The sequence below is a fragment of the Aegilops tauschii genome, chromosome 2, assembly GCF_002575655.3.
Source record: "Aegilops tauschii subsp. strangulata cultivar AL8/78 chromosome 2, Aet v6.0, whole genome shotgun sequence".
NCBI lineage: Eukaryota > Viridiplantae > Streptophyta > Magnoliopsida > Poales > Poaceae > Aegilops > Aegilops tauschii.
This window is the reverse complement of record NC_053036.3, coordinates 252,215,178-252,242,623: the sequence shown is the minus strand read 5'-3', so window position 1 is coordinate 252,242,623 and position 27,446 is coordinate 252,215,178.

Sequence of the window (27,446 nt, the reverse complement as noted above, 5' to 3'; positions counted from 1 at the left end):
GGGCCCCAACGTCAGTATAGCATTAGGAGGAAGTATTTTTTCAATGAGGCACTTGCTTGCGTACGGCCATGGACCTGGTAGGTCCCGACCATCCGCCTCTCCACATACAGTACTCTCCAGATTCCTCTCGTTTGTTTAGCATGTTCACAACGGCAGACAGCGGCATCGCGGCGAGCGCACAAAGGCGCAGGATGACATCCAGGCCCCGGACGAGAACGAACCGGAGCTGGGGAAGGCATACTACAGTAATGGTAGATGTTGTGCCTTATTTCTAGTGAAACTACTAAACTAGCCCAGTGGCCAAGTGGCACTACCCGACCGTTGTTCCGCCCGGGTTCGATTCCACCTGATTCAGTGAAAATATCTCCAATTTTTTTGCCTCTGCCATTATTGACGTGTGGGTCCCCATTGTCATCTATGGACACCACGTCCAACACTTGCCAAAACTTCGTCCCTCGTTTTCTGACATTGTGTGGGCATTTTGAGAATAGCATATCTTTTTGACTGTGCATCATATGAAGATGTGCTATGCATGAATGTTGATCAGCATGATGTTAACTGGCTGGTAGTTCCATTTTCGACCATGAATAAAACTTCCAACATGATGTTATCCCTGTTTGAAAAGGGCGTGTTAATATAAATGCTCTGCCTCTGAAACTGGCAGTTTCTTATCTGAAACTGAAACTTGCAGTTTCTTCTCTGAGAATCACATTGTCTGCACTTTTACTTGAAACTACATATTTTTATGTGCTAAAAGTAGATATCTAGAATTCATAAAATACTTCATATGCTCAATACTAGAAACCTGAAATTCAAAAGACATTCGTATCTGAAAGTACTCTCAAAATACACAACACAAAACACAATTCACAAGCTGCAAATACTGACAACCCTAAGCTCCTCCTAACAATTCACAACCTGCCTGGCTATTGGGTTGGGGGGCGCAGTCCCCTCCTATTCCTCGGCGGCAGACAACCGCCCCGTGAGATGAGGTGAACGGCGAGGGAGAGAATGGCGGGGAAGCATCGTCGGGCCAATTACTTTTCTCCTCTTGCAGTTGGGTTCAGTCGATGAAGTCTCCATCGGCTCGCTCTGGCACAACACCCTCACAAATGTCACCCTATAGATGGTCGATCCTTCAATCGCTGGTGGATGCTCCATCTTGGATCGATACTCCCACCACTGCTTCCATCGGATTCGGTGAATCTGTTTGCTCCATGGCCCAGAGAAGCAGCTCTATGTACTCCCGCGCAACTCGCTTCGGGAGTACCGCCGCCTTTTGGCTCTGTTGCAGATATTTGGCCATGGATGTCACCGTCGCCGCTAATTAGTCCTTGTTGTCAAACCAAGATTGTATCTCCAACATCCTAGCTAGCTTCACAGGGTCGCCGTCTGCGATCCTCACGTATCGGTTGTACTCCTCCATCGATCTACTTCTCCACAACACCTTCACTCGCCGGCGGTGGTTTTTGAATGGAAGAGGAGAGGAGTGGCGCTGGTTTTGGATTAGAACTGGAAAGGAGCGGCACTGGTTTTGGATTGGAAAAGGAGAGGAGGGGATTTGGTTTTCAAATCGAAGAGGAGAGAAGCGGCGCTGGATTTGGATTGGAACATGGGAGGAGCGGCGGTGGTTTAAGAGGAGAGGAGCGGCGCTGGTCTTGGAAGTAATTTTTTGTTATGCGTATTTTGGGTCCAAGTTTGACCGCGTGCTGTATTCGACAAGCAAAATGTGAATGCATGTCACCAAAAATTGTATAGTTTGGTTCGTATCTGAATGTACTTTCAAATTATATTATTTTTGCAATGTATAACATATATTTTCTTTGTGAAAATCATGGTCAAATATGACCCAGAATAAAAGGGAAACTAGTTAATGTGGGGTCGCTTTCTTAATTGAAGGGTAAATTGATTTTGATTTTGATCCAGTCACACCGCGCCGACCCTCTTGTCCAATCATAAATCGCTGCCGCACGCTCCTCTCCCTCTTATCCATTGCAAAACCACCTCCTCTCCTCTCCATCATCTCCATTCCAAAACCACCATCTCGCTTCTCCCTCTTCTCCCTTGCAAAACCACCCCTCTCCTCTCCATCTTCTCCATTGCAAAACCACCGTCTCGCCTCTCCCTCTTCTCCATTGCAAGACCACCGTCTCGCCTCTCCCTCTTCTCCATTGCAAAACCACCCCCTCTCCTCTCCATCTTCTCCATTGCAAAACCACAGTCTCGCCTCTCCCTCTCCTCCATTGCAAGACCACCGTCTCTCCTCCCATCTTCCAAAGGTAGCACTGGACCTCTCAGAAGGAAATCTATGGAGAGGATGCATCATCGAATCGGCAGATCGCTAGCAGCGACCAGGCGAAGTTAGCCAGGTTGAATGAGATCCTTACTTGGTTTGACAAAGAGTGGGAGATTTCGAGGACGGTGAGGGCCATGTGGAAATGTATGCAAAAGAGCGAGATGACAGCGATGTACTCCTCGGCAGGAGTCACGCCGCAGTCCTCTAGGCGATGGAGCAGACAAATTCGCCCGAGGTGAAAGTCAGGTGGAGGTGGTGGGCATACAGGTCGAAGGTTGAGCATCCAGATGATAACGAATCGATCGAGTACGGTGTGCCGTTCGTGAGGGTGTAGTGCTAGCCGGAGCCACAGGAGTATTCGTTCTCCCACCGCAAGAGCAGGCCAGATGGCGCGATGTCGCTTCCCTGCCATTCTGCACGGTTCCCTCGCCACTCTCCTTGTTTCAACGACGGCAGTAGGGTTTAAGGTAAGCTTTGCACTAACCTAATCTTCCATCTACTCATGCTTACAATCAGTGAGACGGCTAATGAAAATCATGCTTACAATCAATCTCCGAGTACTAAACCAATCACCCTAAAATAGCTCTGGAACAAAAAAAAAGTTGTGACACTGTGTACAAATAAAGAAAAATAGATTGGTGCTTCTTTCGGAAAAGAGTACTCCCTAGAAAAGTGCTAATATAAGCTACTAGTATTTGATTAGAGGATTTGCTGCTGAGAAAGATCCGTCCACAGAGAGCGCCACACATCCCACTGGTGGTGGTGGATGCCAATGCTTAGATGGAACATGGTTGGTGTCGGTAATTTTTACTTGGCACCTCGCACTCTGCATATATGCCGGTTCCATCCATACATTTGTGCAGTTCCACCAAAATGCAGCCGAATAACTCTGTTTGCATAGATAATGAAAAACCGTGATTACATTATATTGGCACTAGTTTATGAAACATACACCATATCTGTAGTCAAGGCCATCGTAGAAGGGATGACACAAGTCACCAACATGGATGATTCAATTCATGGGACCTTTTTGTGCAGTTCACCTAAAATGAAGCAATGTCCCATGAGCAAGCAGCTTCTTCTTCATTAGTTGCAATAAAATTGAGCAACATCAAGGTTGGTCGTGAAGCTCGTGGAATGTTCAACTATAATTTGAATATCATTTGTGCAGTTCAGCTAAGATCAAGCGTGAAATGTATATCTCTGTTTGCACAAAAAGGTGGAAAGGAGGGTGACTAACAAGTGATGAAACATACATCAAATGAAAAGAAGCATGTTCCTTATCTGAATGGCGATCCTACAAGGACAGTAGCAATTTCTAAAGTAGTAGCATTGCTAGATATTAGTGTGGGCATTAGGATAACTATGACAACCGTTAAATATGACATTACTTCAATGGTGCCATTGCTTCATTTTACCAGCAACATTACATTAACAACTGCTAAAAAGTTGGTATTTGGGCACGGGAGAGTAGGCGGACCAGGACAGTCGCATTTCTAATGAAAAGAAGCAACTTATCTTAATGGGAAATTTAGCAGGACATGAAAAACAGTGCCATTGATTCATATTACTGGAGGCATTACATTGAAAACGAAATTGGTTACGTGTCCTTACTTTTAATAGTGCGGCTGCAACATTTTACCAGTGGCATTACATAAGTGGGGCTCAGGGTAAGAAACATCAGAACATGATATCTGGGTTGGTCCCATTTTTGTTCGGTATAGCCACCTTATACTGTGCGAGGCTAGCAAATCTAGTGCTGGACATACTCTGTTGACTTGTCCCCCAGTCCCCACTTTCTTTCCTTTTTCAACCAACAGATCGGTTTATATTGAGTTTGTACTACATTTACCTTTATTTCCCTATTAGACAAAGAGACCAGTTGGACATCCAGTCTCTGCTACTTTTCGCCCCCATTTTTCCTCTTTCGACCAAGTCCTAGATTCAGGTAACAAATCTTCCCCACCCCTTTCTTCCCTGTTTGATCCACGTAGTACTAGATTTGACTACATGAACTAGTTTTACTTCTTAACAGTAAAAATTTAGGTGGCTTTCGAACAACCGATTGATCCTATCTATGAGGCCCCCTGAGAAATAGTAAAAGATACAAATGCAGCAACGTCGGGAGCTTGGGAAGTAGAGCAAGGCCGGTTTCGAAGGAAGTTATACCCGAGGGTCGCTGGGACGTCGCTAGGTGGGCAGCAGGAGGCCGGATCTGCCCACACTACGGCGGCAAGGAAGAAGGGGTCGGGGGCAAGAACAACAAGGCATGCTAATCGGGACGCGTCTGCAGTTGGTAAGAGCCGGTGCCAAGGACGACCGCATGAACATTGCACTTTCCCACCTTCCCCGGCAGAGGGGATCCAGCTGGATCTGTGACCAGCGGTGAGCAGAGAGAGAGAGTGTGTGGCCACCGCTGTCATGTTTAGACCTGGAGAGGACGAGAGAGTGTGAAGAGACCAACACTAGCAAGCAAGCGCGGAGGCTCCTGCCAATATAGTGGAGTAGCTTTCTTTTATCTACCGGAGCCGGCACCTCGTCAATGACTGTCGAGAAGTCTTCATGCACGTGCCCCAGAGGCGCAGTTGTCGTCATTTTGATCCGAAGCACCGGATTAACATATAACACGAAAAAATGCCACATGACTAGAAACCATAACCTCATTTCCCTAAGGAGACAACATGAATCCCGACGGACAAACTAGACGAGGACCAAAGCTCAAATTAAAGACAAACTCGTAGAAAAGGGGTCCACCGATAGATTTCCTAATTAACATAGCCGGCTTGACCTAGATGGAAGACGAGTAGTCTTCGTGCATGTGCCCACAATGACCAGTGCCTTGGAAGCACTCAGTTGTCGCAGTTTAACCCCCACAGTGATCCGAAGCACATGACACCTAATATTGCGAGATGACAAGCAACCTTTTTTTTAGATTTCTCATTAGAACTACAGCCCTATACAACACAACCTGCACGATATGTAAACGACAGCCATCCAGCCGTCTGCTGGAGTCTGGTCACATGCATGGACGAACTGATCTCCAGTGTCATGCAGGGATCGTCCAGGCACCGACATCTGTACAACACTACTCCAGTACTGTCGCTCGTCTCTCTCTCTTCTATTAACTCAGCCAACTTGCGGGGCCAAGGAGTGTGCCTATGGTCAGTTCTCAATTGCGGTCCCACATGTGTGTCCAAACACAATATGACGTGTGTTCCATTCGGAGAGCGGCGTGCCAGACCGACCAATCGTCTGGGGTGTGACGCGAACGCGATGGGCGTGATGTATACATTTGTACCGCCGCAATCCATGGATACAAAATTATATTTAAAAGTTGAGGGCGGGGCTTTTCCCGCGCGGTAGGCGGGGCGTTCCGCCTAGTTAGTTCGACAGAGAGGCGAGAAGATGAGGGAGTAGGATGCTGCAAACGTATGGCTATGTGATTTGACGGTGAGTTACTGCTGGACAGGTGGGGCCCTGTGATTTGACTCGCCATTATCATTTTAACTGTGGCGCTACGACCGGCGTGAGTCTCCCGATTCCTGACCTCCTCCATCACTACAAGAAAATACACTTCCGAGATGATACATGTTTGTCACAGTAGGTCACATTTTTTGTCATGCATGTACATCCATGATGATTTTATGACAGAAACAATATAGTCATACATGTGCTGTCGTAGAAGTGTTCCATGACATTACCAAATTATCATCACGGAAGTGTCCACTTCCATGAGGATAAATCGCGCGTCATAGAAGTGCTTTCGTCAAGGGTGACCGACACGTGGCATCTACCGTAACGGGTCGCCGTTAAGCTATCAGGCCCAGTTTTGGATCCAATAACCCGTTAACAGCCCAGACCAATGGAGATTTTCCACATGTAAAATTCTAATTGGCCGAAGGAAACATGTGTCAGCTTGTCAGTGGGTTGGATAGGCGCCTATGATATGTCGACACCTGCGATGGTCCACCACTGTCCCATTTAGCTTACAAAGGCCGGCCCATTTGACTTGGTCAAAAGTTAGCGGGCTAGCCCATGAAAAGCCTGTTAACGGTCTCTTCACAAATAGCCCATTTTACGGCCCGATAACTCATGGCCCGTTAGGGCCAACCCGAAATCGGCCCAACACGTCACGTGGGCCGTCGAATATAACACCAGCCAGTTTCACTTTCGTCCCATGTATGGCCCACGGCGTCTTTCGGCCCATATGAGGCCTTTCATATCTTTAGGCCCTTTAGAGGCCCACGGTGACTCTAGCCTATAATGAACAGTAAATTTCTTTGTACCCATTAACGGCCCATGATTCACATGGGTCATTTCCAGCCCATGATAGCTTTCGGCCTACTGACGGCCCATACGTTCTTGGGCTCCTTTCCGGCCCTCGATAACATCCGGCCCGTTACTGGCCCGTTCTCCTAATGGGCCAAATTCGGCCCATGGCAAGAGTCGGCCCGTTTGTGGCATGTTAACCCGTTGCGCCATTTCCAGCCCGTTAACGACCCATTATGCTTGTGACAGAATTAAGCCTTTGCTGTCCTCCGGCCTGTTAATGGCCCGTTACTGTGCTAGGCCGATACCAATTATGCCCGTTTATGGCCCATGTAGACCCATTTATCCGACGGCCCAAGGCCCACCGATTCTATGGCCCGTTGGAGGCCCATTTATCCGACGGCCCGTAGGAGGCCCATGGATCCTACAGCCTGTAGCAGGGTCAGGGTTAGCGCGGTCCGTATATGGCCCATGGTTGTTGCGGCCACTAGCAAACCAGGGAAAAAGAAGACTAGGAAAGAAATAAGCCCGAAACTAACGCTAGGCTATTAAGGCGATTGCATAGATTACATTCACTGGGCATCAAAGATCGCTACCAGTGCAAATATAGGGAACACCCTACACTATACAAAAATGGCTTGCTGTTTTCTTCAGCCGGTGGCTGCACATTAAGAACAAATTTCCTATCGCAATAAAACAAATTACAACTATAAAACAAAAGGAAGGTTGGCATAAAAGTTAAGAGTCTGGCAGATATATGCACCACCAGAAGTTCAGAAGCTCAGTTCATTTGACCTTACTGTTACATTTTCATGCTGTATTGTTTGATGGAGCACCATAACCTTCGCCTTCCTTTCTCCTAGGCTCCTGAGCAACATAGCAAATGTCTGATAGCCTGGTTTCAAAACCATGCATATCTTGACGACATCGAACAATGTCTGTCCTTGTTTCACAAAGGGTCTCTGTTAGGGAATGGACTTGTGTCTAGAGCGCAGATATAACATTGTTTTGAGCTTGCATATCTTGATCATGAGGCAGTTTGGACAAGATTGCCTTAACAACCAACCCAATATTATGCACGAACGTCCTTTTGGCACTTTTAGTGGACAGGTACTGACCCACTGCAGCAAGAGCTGACATTGCGGTTATAGTTGCCTCGCCACCTTCAAAAGGTGGCGGTTCCACCACTTTTTCCATGGCTTGTTGAAAAGTTGAGTTTTTACATTAGTAGTACCAGAACAGACGATATTAAGGAGGCTGCAAAACCAGACAAAATAGCTTTGGTCTATATACAGAACTTATTCTGGTGAACCCATGTAAAATATTAGTTGTATTTTACTGCAAAGTACATAATAAAACTAGGTTCCAAACATATGACCATGTACCATGGCTAATGTATTGTCTATTTCTTCACATTGTATTGACAACTAAGTATAAAGAGACAAAGTTTATAATACAGTAAGCATAGTATGACATCATTCATATCACAAAACAACTGAGAACAGACAAACATGCAATTGTCACGTTGTGTGGGCAAGTCCAGCACGGAACTAGATTACAGATGAAGATCAAACGAACATCACCCCTCTCTTTTAAACCTTGTAAGTTGCAATGATACGCTAAGACAATTGTGTATAAAATTGAAAAGAGTAATAGACATTGGCTGCAAACCATGCAGTTCAATGCACAAGTCAGAGTAAGTAGTAGTTAAAAGGCATGAGGATTAAGGACTTACAACAGCGGCTTTGACTGGTGTAGTCATGCCCTTCATCTTGCTGGTGTGATAGTCCTTGAAGATTTCCACAGCATTTGGTTCATGTACTTTTTGGTCCTTGCGGGCTTTCCTCTGCATTTGGAACAAGTCAATATAGATCTAATAAGATGGTACAGCGAAATGAGTGAAACAGCAGCTAATTACAAGAGCCTCGTAGTGTGCAATATAGCTACGAGATCTTGTCGTATGTTGGAATTTCACTTTCGTACGGTTGGCCTTGTTCTTTGAATAGTTCACCTACAAGAAGATAGATTCGTGAGGCACATGCGTAAATAGGACTTCAACATGTGATCTGATCACACATATATATAATGTACCTGATACTTTGGATTAGACCAGTGTTTAACAAGGCCTCTCTAGTCTTCATCCGATATATTTTCCACTGGAGATGTTTGGGCAAGTTCACTGTTAGCCTTGCCTTCAAAGTGAGTTTTCGTCAAGTTATACCGATACTATCGCATAGCAGACTTGAAAACATGGGTGCAAGATTTTCTGGTTGCATCATCTTGGCTATCCAACTTGACCTCATCTGTTGAAAATTATGGGAGTCTCATTATCAGCATCCTAGAAAGTATGGGACAGAGCAAGACGATATTACTAGTTTCCATACATAACCATACTTACAGATAAATGGTTGAGGAAGGTGTTGAACTGGGTTTCATCTTTGTCATTCCTGTACTGAATCCATGTTGGGAGGATACGTACATGACACCTAATGGCAACCGCTGCCTCTGATACTAACTTGGCTGACTCTGTAGCATCACGTGGCCTTTTTAAACCTGCCTCAAAACGGATCTCCATTCTTCCTCCTCTAGATTTAGTTAACCTATCGAGCATCATCCCTGATGTTTGTTTCCTCTCGTCCCTAGGTGCTAGTCCAACAACGAACATAGGAAGTGTTAGAATATTCAAAAAAAACATAGGAAGTGAGACTACATATAAAGAAGCATGCAACTGTAACTTGACTCCAACAACTACCTTTTGCTGTTGAAGCTCACAAAGTTCATCTGATCTTGCCAACTCGTCTTGTGTCAAGAGTGCTTCAGAAGTAGTGTCAGGTGGCAAGGGAGCTTGGGAACGTGCTACTGGCTGAGTTGACAAACGAGTAACTCGTGCAGCTGGTGGTACTGTGGAAGGTGTTGCAAGAACTAGGGCTGTCTCTGCTTGTTTGGTGGCAGCTATTAGTTTCTGTTTGGCTTGTTCTGCAGCTCGTGTAGCACGGGATACCCCGTTTGTACAATTTTCCGTTGGACTTTGACCTTCTATTGCACCATCAGTACCAGCAGAATCTGCAGGATTCTTCCGCTTCCCTTTCCCTGTCATTATGTTTTCCTTCCTCTTTCTCTGTGCCATGTTAAGTCAAGCCGACAAGAAAAAGGAATAACAATTTAGTTCTTTAGAACAAATTGATGCGTGATATAGACGAATTGAACTTTGATGTTAGACAACCACATGATAGGAGGATGTAATATGTACGAAAAATAGGACGGCATGAGATAACCAGAACTATGATGTGTAAACTAAGCAGAAGACATCTCACTAAATTAGAAGCAATGCAATGGAAGGTAGACACCATTGAAAGATGCTACAAATATCTCTCTGCCAAGTTAACAGTGTCTCGTCATAAATGGCGTTTAAACATATGTGAAGCAGTACAAGAAATAAATCATATGCAAGATGCAAACAACATCACACAACCAAGTTAAAGGTCTCCCATCATTAGTGCCATTGCATATTCACAGCTTATATGTGTAAACTGAGGAGAAGGCATTTCAACAAATTAGAAGCAATGAAAGCTAGACACCATATGAAAGATGCAACGAATATCACTCTACCAATTTAAAACGGTCTCGTCATAAGTGCCATTTGAACAAATTAGAAGTAGTACAAGCTAGAAAAGAATGCGAGATGTAACCTATATCACACTCCCAAGTCAAACGTGTCTTATGATAAGTTATTGTTGCAGGTTACACAACAGTAGTACTTTGATGTAAGAACATGGTGTGATAGATAGATATTGTATGTTCTAGAAACAGGAACGCGTGTCTTATTCACAAGTATAATGTGTAAAGTAAGCAGATGGAATTCAACAAAATTAGAACCAATATAAGATAGACATCATACATAACATGTAACCACATATAATAGTGCCAAGTTAGAGGGAGCACCTGTGATGGTGCACTAGGGGAGACGTGCTCATCATCCACACAACTCCGTTGAGTGTCTATGCATGTGTTGTCTTGCAAATCTTCTTAGGGGGGGGGGTGGCGGAGTAGAATCTCTAGAGGCCATCCATTTGGAAGGAGCACCTTTATTCGCTGCCATGCTACTTTCCTTCCGCTTTATTGATTTTGAATTGTTAAGTAAAACTGACAAGAAAAAGCAATAAAATTCACTCTTCAGAGCTCATTCGTGCATGGTACTAACAATCACTACTTTGATGTAAGGAAAACACATGATACCAGGATGGAATATGTACGAAAAACAGGACGACATGGCATATTCACAACTGTTTGTGTAAACTAAGCAGAAGCCATTTCAACAAATAAGAAGCAATGCAAGCTAGACACCACATGAAAGATGCAACCAATATGACTCTGCCAAGTTAAAAGCGTCCCATCATAAATGGCGTTTCAACAAATTAGAAGCAGCGCATGCTAGAAATCATATGAAAGATGCAACTAATATCACACTACATATATTAAAGGTGTCTCGTCATATTGATTCATGCGGGATACAAAAAAAACAATAGTTTTATGTAAGGACATGCTAAATAGACAGATGTACTACGTACTAAAAATAGGAAGGCATGTCACATTAACATGTATAATGTATAAACTAAGAAGAATAGCACATGCAATTTAACCAGATTGGAAGAATTACAGTCTAGACACCATATGCAACATGCAACCACATATCACGCTGCCAAGTTAGAGAAAGCACCTGTGATGCTGGTGTAGGGGAAATGCGGTCAACAACTACAGAGCTATGTTCACTATCTTCATCTAGCCTTGCTGTTTCTTGAGAATCATGTGGGGAGGCTGACACTGCATTCTTTAAAAGAGGATATTTTCTCACAGTAACCCACTATGGTGACTGTCTCATCATAAGTGATTGATGAGGGATACACAAGAACATTAGTTTGATGTAAGAACATGGTTAATAGACAAATGTACTAGTATGTACCAAAAACAGGAAGGCATGTCATATTCGAAGGAATAATGTGTAAGCTAATCAGATGCAATTTAACCAAATTGGAAGCAATACAAGCTAGACATCCGGCTGGAGTGGTGAGCATGATCATCGAGGACCTGAGAGCCTGGTGGGAGGCGAGTTGCTTCGCCACCATCGTGGCTTTTTAGTTGGCTTCCAGGTGATGACTGTATGTGCTGGGCTTGTCACTGGCTCGGCCAGTGCCTTGACTAGCTATTTGTCTTCTGGTGCTCCCGGGATGGTGGTTCATGTAAAAAATATCTTTCCTTATCTTAATAAAGACCAACTTCGGCCTTTCGAATACAAGCTAGACACCATATGCAACATGCAACCACATATGACACCGCGAGGTTAAAGCAAGCACCTGGGATGGTGGTTCATTGTGAGCGAGATCATCAACTCCAGAGCTACATTTACCGTCTCCATCTGCTGATACTACACCCTTTAATGTGCTGAAATGTGTCTGGCCTAGCCGCGAACGAAGCTGGAGCGACTTCTCTCTTTTCTTTTCTGCTTCGGTCAAGGCAGAGTCTGAAATACCCTTGCATAAAAACACAATAGTGAGAGTATGGGTGAAGTGTGTGCAGAACTAGTGCACTGTAAAAGTAGCAGATAGCAGGTGGCTGAAAAATAAATGACAGGAGACATATGATAGCTCTACAACATTGCATGGAAAACAAAATTAGATTCTACTTCGTATGATTTTGTAATATATGAGCACAGGGATGGCCGAGAAATGCAGGTACTCCTCCAGCACACCACCACATGTGGTCCTATCAAAATAACAGTCGACTGAAAATAAATAGGTCAGTCGATTTTTTATGAACCGTCAGATCTATAAGGAACGGGAAGATGGCCTTCGTCTACCTCCCGCCAGTCATTGTTGACGATCTTTCTCGAACCGCCAGTGACCACCGGCCCAGACCCTTCCCTCCGCCGCCCTGCCCTCCCCTCGACCTCACACCACCACCATATTTGGCAGCCCCCTGGCCATCCCTTTAATCCCGGCTAACCTCTACATCGGGCGCCAGCAGCTCTAGGCCCCACACGGCCCTAAGATAAATGCCGCGGCGCTGCTTTCCCGGTGTCATAGGCGGACTAGCGCCTGTTACAACGGGGAATGCTTCCGTTAATTGGGAATCAACTGACCAGGAGTTGAAATCCAGGTGGCGACAGACCTCTAGCTAAGGTGAAATAGTATATGAGGAGAAACCTTGTGCATTGCGAGTTACTAGGAACATCTAGTATCAAGAAGAAGCGGTCAACTAGTGTCTTCTGTGGGATGAATACTGTGCAAGCAGACATGTAAGATTTGCACGAATAAGGGAAGATGAGTAACATTTCCGGTTGCCAATGTTGTGTCCTCCATATGTAGCGGCGATTTTCTTCTTTTTGCAGGGGGAACCGATGTTTTGGAGGAGGGTACAGCCTTGGATGAACCCATGGCCCATTTGTTGACTATGATGCCGTGGCCGTATGTCGGCGGAGGGGAAGAAGATCCGAGGCGGCGAAGGACGGCGTAGCAGGAACAACTCCGGTGCGGTGGAGGGTGGCGAAGTTGGAGCGGCAGCGGTGAGGCGCAGGACAGCTCGGCCTCGGCTTCAACTACTAGCCGTGGAGGGGTTGAGGTTGCGGTGGACGACGACGTCAAGGTATCGGCTCCGGCGCGATGGAGGAGGGCGGCGGCTGATGGGTGGGATGGGGTGGCGGACGGAGGACGCCGGGGTTTCGCGGCTGGTGGAGATGTAGTTTTGGCGCCCATGGAGTACGAATGGGGAATCGAACGGGGGGGAGCTAAGGGAGACCATGTTTCGGTCTGGGACACACATGTTTTTTGCTTTTTTGAACAGATGGGATGCGCTTGTTTGAAACTTGGGGAAAGTACAAACTTTGCCCCCCTCTTAAATTTCGGACCTACTGCGGGTCGGGGGTAGGATGGTAATCCCAGGTGTCCCAAATAGTGGGCGGGAGCGATTTCATCCGCGCGCATGTGTGGTTAGGCGACCATTGTGTATGAATGTTTTTCGGAGGCGGTTGTGTGGCGTCTAGATGAAGCTACAAACCTACCCCGGTTTAGACCTTTGGACGTCGGGCCGGTAGGTTTCACGGGTCAGAGTTAGAAAATTAATTTCCTTATACTACCAAACATTGGTCTCACGCGGTTTCGAGCGAGTAGAGGCTCTTTTGGCGCTTCGTTCGAAATTTTGAAACAGAAGCATTCACATTTAGAGTACTCTTGAACTTTGAGGATTGACCTAAATAGACAACGTTAAATTTGACCTTGTATGTTTGAAAACCTCATTAAATTATCCGCTTCTTTTTGAAAATTTGACACTTGAAAATCCTATAACTACAATTATTTTTGGAATGGAGGAGCTAAATTTGAATCTATTTTGTACACGACTATATATGCTATTATGTACAAAAACAGAGCAAAGATTGGTGCCCCCATAATTTAGGTATGATTTACAAATGCCATGAACTATACTCATGTTTATATTCGATTGCTAAAGCGATGCATTGTCTGGAGTTCAAAATACTAACTATGTGGATCAGTTATGTCGAATAATCACATGCACTACTGCAGGATGCTGCTTACGCGACACTACGATCACAGACCCTTCGACGAAACTGTGTGCGATGCAATAATCGCAAACGGTGGTGTAAAAAACCCGTCAAAAAATGTGCAAATTGTTTGCGATGGAGGATGCATCAAACATGGTTCAGATTTTAGTTGCGTGTGTGATGCAGGGCATACGGTTCAGTTCAATTAACTGTTTGTGATAAGGAGGAACAAAAGAAACGGGCAGCCAGATGAAGGTGTGTGTGATGTACAGCATACGGTTCACTCGGATGAACTGTTTGTGATTAGGCAACACAAAAGAAACGGCCAGCCAGATCAAGGTGCGTGCGATATACGGCATGCGGTTCACTCGGATGAACTGTTTGCGTTGAGACAAGAGAACAGAAATGGTTCAACTTAACAAGATGTGTGTGATACGCGGCAAACAGGTATGTAATCGGAAACATGTGCGAAGACCGATAACAACACAGATGATTGCTGCTAATAAGCCGTGTGTGTTGTGGGCAAACGCTTGGTGGTATAGGCAAACGCTTGGTGGTATACAATTGTGAGCGACTGATGAGAACATCACCGACGGGTTCCATTGTTTTGTCCGTGTGCGATGTCATTGCACACAAGACAACAGCATATGTACTTACAACTTATAAGGACTTGATTCCATAAACAGATTGAACATCAAATTACATATGTGGCTAGTACAGACATGACCTTTCCAAATGTAGTGAATGCTTATAATATTTATGTCTTAATTAAAGAAATGGCAAGCCATTGGCCCAGGATGAAGTCACTACTGGAATCAGCTAATTTGCCATCTGCCAGCTCTTTGCCGTCCGCTAGCTGACGGCAAAGAAGCTCTTTGCCATCAGCTGCCCAAAAGCGGACGGCAAAGAAGCTCTTTGCCGTCGGCCAGCGGACGGCAAAGAATCTTTGCCGTCCGCTGGCGGACGGCAAAGAGTGAGGTGGCCCCCACCCCCCGCCCGTTTTTGAAAAACTTAACGGGCCACCTCTTTGCCGTCCGCTAGCAGACGGCAAAGAGGCAAAAAAGCGTACGGCAAAGGGGGGCGGACGGCAAAGAGCCTACTACCTAACGGCCCGTCCCCCCCGCCCGTTAGTCACTTCTTCCCTCTCCCTCGCCGTTTCTCTCCTCCTACGTCGCCGCCCGCCGCCGCCGCCCGCCGCGCGCCGCCCCGTCGCCCCGGCTCCCCGCCGCCCCACCGCCCCGTCGCCCCCCCCGCCCCGCGCCCCACCGCCGCCCCGCGCCCCACCGCCGCCACGGCCCCCCGCCGTCCCGGCCCCCGGCCGCCCCGCGCCCCCCGCCGCCTCCTCCACTGCCCCGCCCCGGCCCCCCCGCCCCCCATCCCCCCCGCCGCCCAGGCCCCCCGCCCCCCATCCCCCCCGCCGCCCCGGCCCCCCGCCGGCCGGGCCCCCGCCGCCCCGCCTCCTCCACTGCCCCGCCCCGGCCCTCCGTCGCCGGCCCCTCCCCGACCCATCGCCGCCCCCACAGTGAGCCCCTCCTCCCTTTTTTTCTGTTTTTTTGTTTTTTTTTTGTTTTTTGTTTTTTTCTGTTTAAGTTTAGGTTTAATTAGTTTAAATAGTTTAGTTTTAATTAGTTTAGGTTTTTAGTTTAGGTTAGTTGAGGTTTAGGTTAAGTAGAAGCGGGAAGAAGAAGATGAAGAAGAAGAAGAAGAAGAGGAGGAGGAGGAGGAGGAGGAGGAGGAGGAGGAGAAGGAGAAGAAGAAGAAGAAGAAGAAGAAGAAAAAGAAGAAGAAGAAGAAGAAGAAGAAGAAGAAGAGGAGGAGGAGGAGGAGACACCCCGAAGCCCCGACCCCGAAACAACACCCCGACCCCGACACGGCACCCCGAGACCGACACGACACCCCGACCCCGACACGGCACCCCGAGACCGACACGACACCCCGACCCCCGACACGACACCCCCGACACCCCGAGACCCCGACCCCGAGACCCCGACCCCGACCCCGACCCCGACACCCCGACCCCGAGCCTGACCCGACACCCCGACCCCGACACTGACACGACACCCCGACCCCGACCCGGCACCCGACCCGACACCCCGACCCCGAGACCCCGACCCCGACACGGCACCCCGAGACCGACACGACACCCCGACCCCGACACGGCACCCCGAGACCGACACGACACCCCGACCCCCGACACGACACCCCCGACACCCCGACACCCCGACCCCGAGACCCCGACCCCGACCCCGACCCCGACACCCCAACCCCGAGCCTGACCCGACACCCCGACCCCGACACCGACACGGCACCCCGACCCCGACCCGGCACCCCGACCCGACACCCCGACCCCGAGACCCCGACCCCGACACGGCACCCCGAGACCGACACGACACCCCGACCCCGACACGGCACCCCGAGACCGACACGACACCCCGACCCCCGACACGACACCCCCGACACCCCGACCCCGAGACCCCGACCCCGACCCCGAACCCGACCCCGACCCCGACCCCGACACCCCGACCCCGAGCCTGACCCGACACCCCGACCCCGACACGGCACCCCGACCCCGACCCAGCACCCCGACCCGACACCCCGACCCCGAGACCCCGACCCCGAAAAGGTGTTCTTTGGCCATCCAGAAGCCGACGGGGTCATATATTTGTGAATTATTAGTTAGGTCATATATCTTTCGATTTTGTTATGAAAAACATCATATATAATTGTGTTGATCGGGTAGTTTTAAATGTGCAGTTGTTTCATCGCTGCGAGGTTTGGTGTTCGACGACCTCGCCGTGCGTTTGACGAGCTCTGCCCCTTCGTTCGTGGGTGAGCACAAATGACATGTCCTCCTCCCCCATTAATTATTTGATCTATTTCGATGAAACTTGATAGCTAGATATATATGTGTCTTGAATCATCAGTATGCGTAACCAATATGTGTCTCCCGTTCGAAAGCGTCATAGTTATAAATATGCATGCATTTGCATATTTATAACCTTGATTCTTTCGAATTGTCCAACGCTATCCATGGACATCCCGAGTATGTTTAGATTGGGTTCGTTTTCCCATATGCTTTGCTCCGGATCCGACGCATAAATTTCGTCAGTGCCTCCCCTGTTGTTCTCCGGGTACACATCCTCTCTGTTTATTGCAGAGACGTGTATCAGGAGAACAGCGGGGAGGTGCTGCCGAAATTTTGCGTAGGATCCGGGGCATAGCATGGGAAAATGAATCCAATCTAAACATACTCGGGTGGGATTAGGACCTATCATTACCTATTAGAGTGTAGGTTGCATGGACGTAATAAAATTGACAAAGTAGATCAACTGATGAATACATACATGGTGAATTATATATGTATATTTGTTGTGTGTCTAGTAGCTCTGAAAGTCAAGATGAGTGATCGTGCGTGGATGTACACCGGTCACACTGGTCAGAACAAATGGAGCACTGAATGGTTCACAAAAACCAAGGGGTTTGTGCGAGCCGCATTTGCAAATGGCCAGAGGAAAACCTGGTGCCCCTGTTTACGGTGCGGCAATTGGGAAAAGAGGACAGAGGCTGAAATGGGCAAACACCTGCAGAAGAGTGGTTTTACGCCCGATTATACGGTGTGGACATTTCATGGTGAGTCTGCCCAACGTGACCGAGCTGAGGTGGATCGTCGTCGCACCAACGAGCATGGTACCGGTATGGAAAACATGGTGCAAGACTTTGATGATGCTCGGGATTCGGACGAGGAGATGGAGGAATCTGCAAAGGCCTTCAATGAAATGTTGGAGTCTTCAAAACGTCCGCTCCATGAGCACACTGAGCTTTGTCAGTTGGATGCCATCTCACAAGTAATGGCTCTGAAGGCTCAGTTCAACTTGGGCAGAGAATGCTACGATGCAATGATGACAGTATTTGGACGCTTTCTACCCAAAGGCCATGTAATGCCTGCAAACCTGTACCAGTCGGACAAAATCCTCCGTGCACTGAAGATGCCCTATGATAAGATACATGCCTATGAGAAAGGATGTGTCTTGTTTAGGCTTGACTATGCGGACTTGAACTGTTGTCCCATTTGCAAGTCTTCCAGGTATGTTGTGGTAGACAACGGTATGGGTGAGAAGACACAGACCAAAATCCCCGTTAGTGTTCTTCGGTATATGCCAATCGTACCAAGACTTCAACGTCTTTTCATGGTCGAAGAGACGGCCAGACAGATGACATGGCACAAAACGGGCAAAAGAACCGAACTAGATGCAGATGGGAATCTGATGATTGTACACACATCGGATGGTGTTGCGTGGAAAAAGTTTGATGAATTACATGGTGACAAAGCGGCAGATCCGAGGCATCCTCGAGTCAGCATCAGCACGGATGGGTTCATTGTGTTTGGTATGACGGCAGCCCAATACAGTTGTTGGCCCGTATTTGTCTTTCCACTCAATCTCCCCCCCGGACAGATTATGCAAACAAAGAACATTTTCCTGACGTTGATAATTCCAGGGCCCAACTATCCGGGGAAAAATATGAATGTGTACATGCAACCGCTTAAGGACGAATTGCAAGAAGCCTGGGATAATGGGTTCAAGACATGCGATGCCTATAGCAAACGGAACTTCATAATGCATGTCTGGTACATGTACTCGACGCATGACTTGCCGGCGTATGCGCTATTCGTTGGCTGGTGTGTGCATGGAAGGTTCCCGTGCCCCACATGCAAGGGAGCTCTTGAGTTTCGTTGGCTTCAGGCCGGTCGCAAGTTTTCTTGCTTCGACATGCATAGAGAGTTCCTGAATCCTCGCCATAAGTTCAGGAAAGACAAGAAGAACTTCATCAGAGGTAGAGTTGTCAAAAACTCTGCACCACATGCATTGAAAGGCCAACAGACCCTGGATCAGTCAAACGCTCTCGAGCCAGATCCCGAGCGTCCAGGGTACTTCAAGGGGTATAATTCTAAGCACGCCTGGACTCACAAAACATGCTTATGGGATCTGCCTTACTTCAAAGACCTCCTTTGCCCACACAACATCGACGTGATGCACACTGAGAAGAATATCACCGAGGCACTTTTTGGTACATTGTTCGGCATAGATGGGAAGTCAAAGGATAATACTAAGGCTAGAGTCGATCTGGAGGCGCTATGTGATAGGCCGTTACAAAACATGAAAGAACCGAAAGGAAAGCAGAACTGGACGAAGCCAAAGGCATGGTTCAATCTTGGAAGGCCGGCTATGAGGGAAATTATCTTGTGGGTGAAAATGCAGTTGATGTTCCCCGATGGGTATGCAGCGAATCTACAGAGGGGAGCCAGTCTTGATAAATTGAAGATATTTGGTCTCAAGAGTCATGATTGGCACATATGGATTGTGCGGGTAATGCCGGTGATGTTGCGTGGCTTCATCCTTGAGGATGAATGGCTAGTACTGGCAGAACTCAGCTATTTCTTCCGTGTTCTTTGTGCGAAAGAACTATCGCCTGGCGTGCTAGAAGAAATGGAAGAGTTGGCGCCGGAGTTGATCTGCAAGTTAGAGAAGATCTTTCCACCGGGCTTCTTTAATCCAATGCAACATTTGATTTTGCATCTCCCGACCGAGGCAAGATTGGGGGGGCCCGTGCAAAATCGTTGGTGCTACCCAACTGAGAGGATGCAGAAGACGCTTCGACAAAAATGTAAAAATAAACGTAGAATTGAAGCATCGATGGCTGATGCATTCATCACTGAGGAGGCAGCAAACTTCGTGACAGCACACTACGAAGCCAAAAATCGTCATTTGCATAATCCGAAGCCTCGGTACAATGCTGACGACCCTAAAAAGGGTGGATCCAACCTCAGCCTATTCAAAGGGAATCTCGCACCAGCCAGTGTTTCAAATCCAGTATCTTTGGATAACAAACAATGGCGGACCATTTCGTTGTATATCTTCAACAACCTGATAGAAGTGCGGCCGTACATCGAGTAAGTTCTCGGTACATAGTTTCGCAACTTCTATTTCCTTTGAACTGCTCTTATTCCTGGATATTTCATACAGTCGATACGTCGCCTTATTCTCGTATGGAGTGGTGATCCAAAAGGATTCTGTCGAAGAGTATGAGCTTCTCGCAAAGCAAGGTGGCGGCTATCCCGGTTTCATCTCTTGGTTCAAACAAACGGTAATTTCTATTAGACTTGTAGGCTAATTTGTAGGCGGCTATCCCGGTTTCATTCGCTAATTTGTGCGTAATGCAACAATCCTTTCATATTAAACTTGTAGGCTAATTCAGAGTCTATGGACGCCGAATTGAGACAAGTCGCTAATGGTTTTGACTATAAGGTCCGTTCATTTGACAAATACGACATCAACGGGTATCGCTTTCGTACCTATGGCAAAGAGCTATCTATGGCCGACCGAAAGTCTACAAATTGTTGTGTATCTGCTATCGGCGAAGGAGGTACCGAGTATTATGGGAGAGTTGAAGCAATTTATGAACTTCTATTCTATGGTGAAAACCCACCGAATGTCGTAGTCTTGAAATGTTATTGGTTTCAGTCGAAGGAGACTAGAAGAACTCATGAACATATAGGGCTAGTTGAAATCAACCAAAGCACCCATTTAGATGTTCCTGATGTCTATATTACGGCTCAACAGGCGACCCAAGTATTCTATCTACCGTGGGCCTGCCAAACTAATCCAAATCTGAAAGGTTGGGATGTCGTTTATGAAGTGCCGCCACGTGCTAGACTATCTCCCCCAAAGGAAGAGGATTATGAACCTCACATTAACCCAGACACATATGAAGGAGAATTCTTCCAAGAGACACGTCTTTCCAAAAAGCGTTTCAAGAACCGCTATACTTCACCCCAAAACATTGAAGTAGACAGTGACAGTGAATCCGACATCACCCCAGAGGAGGAACAAGAAGAGCCGGAACAAGAAGAGGTTACTGCTGCGGATGACCTGTCATTGCTTGACCGATTACGTCAAGGTGGCCTTGCACATGTTGATGCCACTGAACCCTATGAGCCCGTCATTGATTATAGTGATGATGATGATTATGCATTTATTGATGATACTGATCGAGATTATTAGTAGTGTCAGGTATTAAATTTTTTAATGTTGTACTTGATGATGATACACTTAAGTGATACACATATTATTATTCATGTCGGTCTTTTTTTTATGTTGTACTAATTTCGTTTACTGTTTGTCATGGCAGGTGTTGAAAGATGGTGGGCGCTGGTCGGGAGCGCGCCAAGGCCCCTTCTTCCTCGGCGCGTGGTCTGAGGTCTTCGATTCCAGACGTACCTCTTTGCCGAGCGTTGCTGGACAGTATGTCCACACCGCCGGGCCCTTCTTCGTCCACTGCAGTGCCCAGCAGGGGACGAGGTAGGAAGAGAGGAGGTGGGGCACGTGGTCGCGGGAGAGGAGGTAGGGTGACTGCTAGGGCGCCTTCCTCGCCGCCACCCCCAGCTGTTTCACCCGAGCACGTGACTACTAGGGTGGACTCGTCCGAGGAGGAGGCTACATGGACTCCGGTCCACGAGCCTCCAGTCCACGGGTCTTGGGACCACGAGCCTTGGGTCGACTGGCCTTCGGCCCACGAGAGTTCGGCCCACGAGACCCCGGAGGAGCACACGTCCGGATGGGGTACCTGGCCGGATCAGCCCGAGGAGCCGAGTGGCCATGCTGATGATGGCGGGGAGCCGACTGATCTTGAGGAGGAGGGTGGCACCGTCTACCAGCGTGGTGCTACACGGCTCCCGTCCGTGCCGGCGACCCGTGAGCAGAGGTGGTTGATCTTCCCTGATGGGGAGAGGTACGTAAGTGCATTTAATATTTTGGTACCTTCTGCATTCACGTTTCTTCAAATAATTAATGCGTTGGCCTTGTCATGCTGCAGGGGTTGGGACCACCATCATAGTGTCCGCCGGCCCAACTCCGTCCTTGGAGTTCTTTGCCGGCAAAACTTCCCGGGGTTTGTCACGTTGCCTGGTGAGGGTCGGCTTCCAGAGCTTGGGTTGAGCTGGGAGCACTACGTGGCTGCCCCGGCCCCGCCGGATGTCATTATCGACGGTGTCGTGTGCGACACGAGGGCAGACATGGTGATCAGGACGTTCTGGGTAATTTCTCCTTTACACATTTCAAAATCTTCAACTAGCTAGTTATTAATTGTACTAATCAATATTGTCTCATTTGATTGCAGACATTCTACAGGTGTGAGGAGGGATACGAGGAGGACTGCGCAAATGTTATCCAGAACGTCTGCAAGCGCCTACTCCAGAACTTACGGCACGAGGCTCGGGTGCAGGCTGTTCGAGACTACTACGCCTTGCGTGGTATCAAGAAGACCAAGTCGGCGTGCCGCGATAAGTTCCTGAGTAAGGAGCAGTACATGAAGGTAATTCTTAAGGCCTTCTACTTAAGTTCCTTCATTTAGTAATTCTTAGTCGTAGCGCTCAAGTTTCTATTTGCTAACTTAGGCGCCTCCGAGATGGTGTGCGGATCGGATGTATTGTTGGGAGGTGTTGGTCGATGAGTGGTGCTCACAAGAATGGCTAGCCCTCCACAACCAGGCCAAGGACAAACGTGCCCAAATGGAAGGTGTGCCACACCATCAAGGCAGCTCCAACTTATATCAGTTCGGGCGCAACTGGGTATGTGGTTTGCTTCATGATTCATGCAATTCATTCATCATGCTAGCTTGAGCCCTTTAATTACTAATTTTCATTGTTTCTCTCTTTCAGGCACACCACAATAAGGCGGATAAGGTGCCAGAGGTGTACGACCTGTATGCCATGGCCCACACTGGCTCTTACAAGAAAGTCAAGGCTTTCTCTCAGTCTGACCTCGATGATGCAAACAACTTCACCAACATCTCCTCCCACAACAAGCTCGTGAGATATAGAGATGAGGGGAAGGCGAGGAAAGGGGAGGACTTTAACCCGAGCCAGGGTCCCATTGATCCAGAGCTGGTGATGATATCTGGTGGCGGGAGGTCCCATGGCTCCATAGCCATTGGAGATGGACTTATCCGTTGTCCTAGCACTCTCCCGGAGATCAAGGCGCGCCAGTCGAGCTCCGCTCCTGAGATAAGGCCTCGTGAACGGCCAGTGCAACTCGCCATCAAGGTTAGTGATACGTACTCAGTTATCTTTCTCCATTACATTGTGTGCGCTTCCATCAATGATTACAAATGGTCATGTGAGTGGTGTTGCAGGCTGCTATACAGACTGAGAGAGATAGAACGGAGAAACTTCTGGCGGAGGCGGCGGAGAGGCAGCGGGAGATGGAGGAGAGGACGAGAAAGATGATGGAGGAGGAGAGGGCACGGAATGACATGCAGGCAAGGGCCATGTACGAGCTCCTTGTGGTAAGTTTCTTCTGCAGATTACTTGCTAGTCTTAACATTTGAGTCTCATTACTAACTAGTATGACTCTGTTCTAAAAACCAAATGTGCAGTCTGTGTGCGAGAAGTCCGGTCAGCCCGCTCCGCCGATGCCAGTGATTGCTCCTGGGAGCACGGTGAGTTTAGTTTGAATGGACATTACTTGGTAGTCTTAACATTTGAGTGTCATAATGCTAACGAGACATTGGAAATGATCTTTGGTGCAGCTTAACTCCAGAAACGCATCGCACGATCCTTCTCCAGGTAGCGGCACTAGCCACCCCGCTCCTACACCTCCCTGATCACGGTAAGTTTCTCTAGTGTTTTGCTTAACAAATGCATAAAGACCTAGACTTAGCTTTATTTCCTCCAATATGCTTACCATAATGACCTAGAGTTAGCTTATTTTCCTCCAAAATGACCCATTTTACCTAGGTTAGCTTATAAATGATGCAGTTCATCCAAGTTAGCTCAAAAATGACCCATTTTACCTACATTAGCTCCTAAATGATCCATTTTACCTACGTTAGCTTTAAAATGGCCCATTTCACCTAGGTTAACTCCAAAATGACCCATCTTACCTAGGTTATCTCATAAACGATCCATTTCAACTAATTTAGCTCATAAACGATCCATTTGACCTAAGTGAGCTAAAAAACGATCCATTTCACCTAAATTAGCTCTTAAATGATCCATTTCACCTAAGTTAGCTCAAAAAGATCCATTTCAACTAAATTAGCTCATAAATGATCCATTTCACCTAAGTTAGCTAAAAAACAATCCATTTCAACTAAATTAGCTCAAAAATGATCCATTTCAACAAAGTTAGCTCAAAAACTATCCATTTCAACTAAGTTAGCTCAAAAACGATCCATTTGACCTAAGTGAGCTAAAAAACGATCCATTTCACCTTAGTTACCTCAAAAACGATCCATTTCAACTAAGTTAGCTCAAAAACGATCCATTTCAACTAGGTTAGCTCCAAAATGACCCATTTCACCTTACTTAGCTCAAAAACGATGCCCTTCACCTTAGTTAGCTCATAAACGACCCATTTCAACTAAGTTAGCTCATAAATGATCCATTTCAACTAAGTTAGCTCATAAACAACCCATTTCAACTTAGTTAGCTCATATATGATCCATTTCACCTAAGTTAGCTCATAAATGACATATACTTCTTGTTCTAGTCTTCTTCTTGTTCTAGTCACCTATTTCTAACTTTCTTATTTACCATTTTGCAGATTTCATTCACTTGATGGAAGCTAGCTTGCTATGATGGAGTGCTTGCTTTTCCTTTGATGAAACTTTGCATTGTATCTAGCTTGCTATCTTCATGACACTTTGCATTGTAATATATATATGGATGGAACAATGTGTATGGATGGAACTTCCTTATGTATGAACAATGTGTATGGATGAAACTGATGTGATATGTGATATGAAACTTATGTGCTAGATATGTGTTGGATATGTGCTGGATATGAAACTTATATATGTGATATGTGCTGCAAATTGTGGGATTTAATAAAAAACAGAAAAAACAGACAATATGCAGGCTCTTTGCCGTCTGCCACCGACGGCAAAGAGCTCTTTGCCGTCTGCCGCGGACGGCAAAGAAGCCACGTGGCAGCCAACTGTGCTTCCTGGGAGCTGACCCATTTGGTCAGTTTGCCTACAGTGGCAGACGGCAAAGACTTTGCCATCCGTGGCAGACGGCAAAGAACCTGCCATCTAGTGACGTGTAGATGACATCATAAGGCGGACGGCAAAGACCAAAGGCTCTTTGCCGTCTGCGGCGGACGGCAAAGGTCTGCCGTTAGCCACTTAACGGACTGACAGCGCAAATATTGCCGTCCGCCCTCTTTGCCGTCCGCCGCAGACGGCAAAGAGCCTTTGCCGTCCGCCGCCAGGAAGCAGACGGCAAAGCAGCTGTTTACCGTAGCCTTCTTTGCCGGAGCCTTTTGCCGTCCGCGGCTGACGGCAAAGGTCTTTGCCGTCCGCCTTTCGAGCCTTTGCCGTCCGCCATGGCAGACGGCAAAGTAGCTGTTTCCTGTAGTGAATGGATCGGTTTGATCCATAAAATTAAGATCCTCGGCCAGAAATTCTACCGGTACATGATGACAAGCTGTTGTAAATAGAAGCCGAGCACGATCAGAAGCCCTTAGGTCCAGTTGAAACTTCTTTTTATGTTGTTCAACACTTGCAGCCGTAAGAAATTTCTTGTCGAAAAACTTAATCCTCACAAACAATAGTGCCCTTGCATTCAACATGAAGAATGTGACAAAGCTAGTGTTTGCATTGTTGGATGCATATCCTTCCAGTGTTACTATGTTCAAACGAATGTCATGAGATCTGAGAAAATCCTGGTGCTTCTTGAACCATCTATTGGTTATACCTTTTTCTCCATGTGTTAGTGCCTAAATACAGATGAAGATTGAAAATAGTTAATGTCTAAAAAATATTATGTTGAAAGAATGATAGCTGAACGATTAATTATAGTACATTATATATGGGCTTTCAATGTGCATGAAATCATCACCTTTATATACAAATTCTCTAGACATGGAAAGCATTGCAACAAGCCAATAATAGTGTTCAGATTAAAACACCAAATACTGATATGTAAGGTCTTGACAGAATCCACCACCACTGATAGGATGGACAAGCTCTTCATTGAGCATAGAACATAATATTAGTACCAAAAGTGTACTCCAAGATGATACTTAACTTATGTGCACAAATCAAAAAGGCATATTACAAAAGTTTACGTGAATAATATACAGTACCTCAATAGGTGTGGAGCCAAACACCATCTTGAACCATCTAGAAGGATCACGAATTGCACCCAAGGTCTCCAGTTTAGGCGCAGAGACTATAGTTATTTGCGAAGGCACTATACCAGAATCAAGGAGCAACCGTTGAAGTGAAGGGGCATCTTTGATGATGAGATCATGGCAAAAAAATTCCAATGCTTACAAGGTGGTGCGACTTTATTTTGAGACAACGGATATGAATTTCCATTGCAAAAACAAGCATCAAGTGCTCCAGGGCAGGGCAGCTGGAGTGGATGATGCTGTGCAGTGTGGCCTCCGATAGATCTACCACCACAAGCGCAAGTTTTTTAGCAGTGGGAGTCGACGCATTTGTACCAGATTGTCTGCTAGATGGCACCGGGCAAAGGTGGCGGTGTGGAGAGAGAGGAGGAAAACCACGTGATGGACATCGGTGGTGAGGGCACAGATACATCGGTTCTTGGTAAGTTACATTCATAGTCATGGTAGAACTCAAGCTGCTGGAGTTTATCGAATTGACGGGATGTCAGCCAGGTGGCCACCATGCAGGGTATGTCAAGCAGGTAGCATGCCAGGATGCAGATGCGTTGAACGGAGGCCTGGTGGGAGGAGATGATGGCTCCGGGGTGTTCAGAATCATCATCGAGAGATAGCTGACGACAGTCGAGATTAAGAGGCACGGTGCGCCACAGAGTGCGCCACCGAGATGCGTGGACTTGTGTGCGGCAGCCATCCTTGGTGGGGAGAAGGAAGATGATCTCCCCAAGGATGTCGTCCGGGAGATCGTTGATGCGATCCGCCGGAGATTCTACTGGTTCCTCGGGTCCAGGGGGGCACTTCTGGCCACACGGCCGGGTCCAAGATCTACATCTGGCGGTGGCGCTGGCCCGAGCCTCATCTGTGTATAAAAACACCTTGATAACCGACAAGTATAGGGGATCGCAACAGTTTTGGAGGGTAGAGTATTCAACCGAAATTTATAGATTCGACACAAGGGGAGCCAAAGAATATTTGAAGGTATTAGCAGCTGAGTTGTCAATTCAACCACACCTGGAGATTAATTATCTGCAGCAAAGTGATCGGTAGCTAAGTAATATGATAGTTTTGATAATAGTGATAGCAACAATGGTAACGGTAACGGTGATAGCAACAATTTTGTAGCAAGTCTAACAGTGAT